This window comes from Cupressus sempervirens, chromosome 1 (assembly GCF_028749045.1).
Source record: "Cupressus sempervirens isolate cs-2001-9-10 chromosome 1, ASM2874904v1, whole genome shotgun sequence".
Taxonomy (NCBI): Eukaryota; Viridiplantae; Streptophyta; class Pinopsida; order Cupressales; family Cupressaceae; genus Cupressus; species Cupressus sempervirens.
Window position 1 is genome coordinate 292,674,989 of NC_143118.1, and position 5,577 is coordinate 292,680,565.

The following is a 5,577-nucleotide window of genomic DNA, read 5'->3' on the forward strand; positions in this document are numbered from 1 at the left end:
GAGGGGGTCATTGGCATTAAGATATTTATTGTACATGATCTTAGCCCATTTTTGGTCTTGCTCCTTAAAAAGCTGCCAAGTTAACTTAGCATCTAATGCTTCATTTTGCCAATTTAATTTCTTGATGCCCAAACCTCCCAACTCCTTAAGTTTACTAATCTTATCCCATTTAGTGAGAGCTATCTTTTTATCCTCCTCACAAACTTTCCATAAGAAATTTTGGAGCTTAGTTTCTAATTTTTTGTTGAAGAATTTGGGGAGGGGAAGACAATTGATAGGATTTGATTGCCTATTTTTTTAGGATTTGACTCCAAACTTTGTTGTGTTTATTCCCATTTTCTAATTCAATTCCTAAATATTTACATGGAAAATTACCCTTTTTGAAGCCCATAATATTACAAATTTGTTTTTCTACATTTGGGTTAGTGTTGATGAAAAAGATCTCAAACTTAGAGCCATTGATTCTTTCTCCTGATGCTTCAGTATATAATTGTATAATGGATTGGATATTGAGAGCTTCTTTGACGTTGCTTTCACTTGAAAGAATGGTATCATCAACATATTGTTGGTGAGTAATGTTAGGTATGTTGCCAGTGATAGAAATTATGTTAATCTTTCCCTCCTCATGGGCTTTAGAAAAGGCTCTCCCAAATGCCTCAGCCATGATGACGAACAAGAAAGGAGATAGGGGGTATCCTTGCCTTAAACCTCTAGAGGTTTCAAAAAAACCTTCTGGGGTTATGTTCATAAGAATGGATATTCTGGTAGTTGAGATACATTGAAAAATGAGATTAATCCATTCATGTGAGAATCCAAAGGCTCTAGGGTTTTGCATAAGAATCTCTAGTCGACCATGTCATAGGCTTTTTAAATGTCTAGTTTCATAAACATACTTGGGGTTTTATTCTTAATTATTGAGTGAATGGTTTCTTGGATAATTAAAATACCATCTAAAATAGTTCATCCCGGCACAAAACTAGTATTTTCTTCAAAAATGAATTTGGATAAAAGAGGTTTTAAACGATTAGATAATATTTTGGAGAAGATTTTGTATATTGTGTTACATAGAGCAATTGGCCTGAAATCTCCTAGATTTTCTAGGTTCTCAATTTTACGAATAAGAGTTTAAGATGTAAAATTAATTTGGGATAATAATAAACCTCCATTTCTTGTGGCTTTGATTGCCTTCCACAGTTCTAGACCAATAATATCCTAGCATTTTTTATAAAAGAAAACCTAGAATCCATCTGGTCCTGGAGATTTATCTGGGTTCATACTAAAAAGAGCTGACTTAACTTCTTCCATAGTAATAGGTTTGTTTTGACTTTTGTTGTCTTTTGTTGTTATTATTTGGGGGATAGCTTCCAACATTTTGGATTGAGCTACCAAATTGGAACTATCAAAATTATTTTTAAAATTATGAAAATGGCTAACAAAAGTTTTTGCTATTATATTTGGATTATCCATAAGTACTCCCGATGAGTCTTTAATCTTGGTGATACTATTAATAGTCCTATTATATATTGTACTATTGTGAAAAAATTTGGTGTTATAGTCTCCATCATCTAGCCATTTTTCTCTAGAATTTTGTCTCCAGAAAATTTCTTCTTTAGCTAAGATGCTCTCCCATTTAGCTAGTAATTCCTTCTCTAAGAGGAAGGAACTATTATTCATACCATTTTTAATTACTTCATTGTTTAGTTTACCTAATTCTTCTTCACTATCTAATTTTTCTTTGAAGATTCTTTTTAAAGTGTTATTTGTTCCATCTAAGGTTTTTTCTTTAATATATTTCATTTTAGATACAAAGATAAACATTTTTTATCCTTTAAAGTTATCTTGATACAACCAATATTTGATGAGGTTCATAAAATTTTGGTCCATAAACCACATTTTTCACATTTGAAGGGGTTTCTATGTGGTTTACTGGGTTCAGATAGAGCAATCTAAACTGGAAAGTGATCTAATCCTACTATGGATAGAATAGAAGATATCAAATTCTAGATTACCAAGATCCCCTTTGATAAGGAATCTATCTAGTTTTTTTGCTATATAGTTGAAATCTTTCCTTCTATTATTCTAGATAAATTTCCCATTATTAGTGGGAATGTCAACTAAAGAGTTGCTATCCACCTAGATTTTGAAATCAATAGAGGCTGGGGAGATTTATTGCATACCTCCAACCTTTTCATCTAAACTTAATATGGTATTGAAATCTCCTCCAATAAAGATGATCTCATTACTTTAATCATTAATAAAAGAACTAATTTCATTCCATAAAACTTTTTTTTCTGCATTTTGAATCAAACCATATACATTAATTAAAATGAACTGTAAATCAGATTTGATACCTTCGATTTTGCCACTAATCCATGAATGTCTTGAATTGATGATGTAGAGGATGACTTTCCTAGGATTCTAGATCATACCTAGACCTCTTGAGGTCCCTCCATATTCTTGCAGATAAAGCTTCCAGCTTCTTCCTTTCTTATCTAATCTACAACCTTCATCCTTATTTAGTTTAGTTTCTTGTAACATAATTATATCAGATTCAAAGGCTTTTAGATTTTGACATAAAAGCCTTTTCTTGCTAGGGGCATTTAAGCCTCTAGCATTCCAGGATGTAATCTTCATGTTGCCTTGGGAAGGACCTTCCCCTTCCCAGCATTAAAAATTTGACTGATCTTTTGCTATTTTTTGGGTTGTCCATCCACTTCTCTGAGTTCTATCATTGATTTCCTTCTTATTTTGAGTTTTGATTTTCCATATCTTGGAACCTTGATTCCTTCTTGGTTCATTTGGATTCCTAGCTATTCAATGTTTTCTTTAGCATTATTAATGGTATCATTATGATCACCGTCCATATTACTTCTTTCTTCAAATTCTAGTTCTTGCAGAATTTGTTCTACAATGATGTCCTACTTTTCTACCTCGCCTGTAATTTGTTCAATTTTTTCTTCCTTTTGCTATTATCTAGATGTTGCCTCTTATTTTCGTTTTCCTCTTCTATACTTATCAAATGCTATCTTAGATCTTCAAAGGAGTAATCCTCTCCTCCCAATTTAAGAACTCTTTTTAACAAACTTTATTTTTGTTCTGTGCTACTTTTGTCAATATTCTCAAAGCTGAACACTTGGATTAGGTCCTCAGTGAGCTGATCTTGGTTCTCATCTTCTTTGGCTTCTTTATTTGAATCCTCTACATTGTTGATGTTATTGTTTAAAAAATAACAAAATTCCTAAGTGATTACTCCAATATCCTTGTTGTGGCTAATTATCTTATCCTTGCTTGCACTAATTTTATGTAGCTCTAGTGTTTGCCAAAACTTTTTTAATTTCTTTTCTGCTTTGTCTACTGAAGTTTCATCTATTAATATATTTGCCAGATCTTGGTTTGATTCAGATGCTATTTTATCCTATGGAGCTTTTACATTACTGATTAAAAGATCCATGTTTGAATCTCTATTTTCCTTGACAGAGTCTTCCTTTTCATTATTGTAACTATGAGATTTCTTATTATTTGATTTTTCTTTCCCTTTGCTTCTCTTCCTTCTTTTATTTTTGTTTCTAGATTTCTCTTCTTGATTTTCTAATCTCTCCTGAGTACATACTTGTAGCTTTTCCTTTTCTGGATTTTTAATTTTCCTACTCCCTTCTTTGGGAGTTGCTTTTGTTTCTTTGTTACTTGAGATGGGTGACTGAGAAAAATAATCTGCCCTCTTGCGGCTATTTTCTTTATCTATTTCTTTTACCACTATTGATTTCAACTGTGGCCTTAGGAGGTCTAGTTCATGCTTTTGTTGTTCTTTCTAGTTTCTAATTCTAATCATAGGGAAGAAATCCTCAAGATCATATGTTAATTGTATATTTTTAACAATTGATCTATTTTCATCATCTAGTTTGATTATCTCAAATATCTTTGTTTCTTTCCTAAGACTTTTAATATTATAAATTGTTGAATTGGTGATAATTTTAATAGTTTCAAAAGAGAAAGAATTAACTTTGCAATTCACCAGAATTCTAATACTATTGCAAAATTCACAAGAAACATCTATACCTATTAAATCTCCGATAGAGGAGCCTATTTTCCTAAAAATTTCTAAATGCATCAATTCAGGTGGTAATGACTGCAGGGTAATCCACATTGGGATGGAAAAGTTTAAGTTTTCCTCCTTACAGTCTAGTAGCTATTCAAAAAATTTAATTGCATATCCTTTGAAAAAAGAATCAAACTGATGAAGCAGATCTTTCTTAACCAATTCATTTAGATAGTGTATGTAAGCTAACCTATTTGAAAAACAAGAAATACTTACCTAGTCTTGGCAAAAGTCTTCCAACTAATATATTAGATTGTTAAATTATGCTATCAGACCATTCCAATAGGCGAAAGCACCTACTTCTTGACATTCTTGCCACCGTTTTTCACTATATTGGTTACTGATAATAATTATATTTTCTTCAATCTTGGTAGACTTTTGGGGTAAACCCTTATTTAGATTTTCGCTAGAATCGGTTGCCTTGACATCTTCTTTTCTTCGATGAGGCAGAATATACACAAGGGAAGATTCAGAGTTTGCATGGACAAAATAAGGGTTTGATGTTTTTAGACCTATGGGGATAGTAGAGCTTGGCTTTTGTAGAAATCCTCCCTTCGCATATTTGGTCTAATTATAAAATCTAACTTGTTGATCAATTTTTTTTTGTAGTAACAATGATCGGGCATAGACCATGTACCATAGATTTCGGATTTGGGAGTGGCGTGGAGAAAACATCATGGTTGTGTGAAAATCCCTTATTGATTCTAGCCTTCTTCTCTCCAAGCCGAGCCTCATTTTCCTTCCAACTTTTTGGTTTTCCGTGATTTGCTAAGTGTGAAAATGGATTGTATATCCCAAAGGAAGAAGAATCATGTTTTGCAGAAGGTCGATGCTTGTGAAGACCATTTTTGGAGCGACCAAGCTTAGGGTTTTTGGCATAATTCGTTCCTTCTTTAAAAAAAAATTCTCATGACCTTTGTTTTGTCTATATTTTGAGTTTCGCAGTTTTCGATTCACGAGCTTCCACCGAAAATTTTTGCTAGCAAACATTTTCTATTTTTTTTAAATAATAGAAACTTGATATTAAATTTAATCATATATTATTTATAATATATAAAATTTATTAAAAAAATTAACAACTTTTGAAATATTTGAATTTATGATTAGTGAAAATTAATTAGATTTAGAAGAGAGTGTATATAATAGTATATTGCCTAGGACAAATACAATAAGACATAAAAATTAAAACAAATTTATAAAAACGAACCCAAAAAATAGTATAATACATCAAATTTTATGTGAAAATATCACTTACAAATTTGCTATTGAATAACAAATATATTACCTTTACAAGATTAAATTACATTATAATATTCCTCATTTATACTAATTTTCAAATTATTAATTATATCTTAACAATCACAAGATTACCCAACGACTTTCTACCATAATTTGAAATCCCCGTGTCGTTTATTCAAACAAGATTTGGAGTTTTCCAAAGCAATGAAATTTAAGAACCACCTGACTCGTCGGAGTTTATT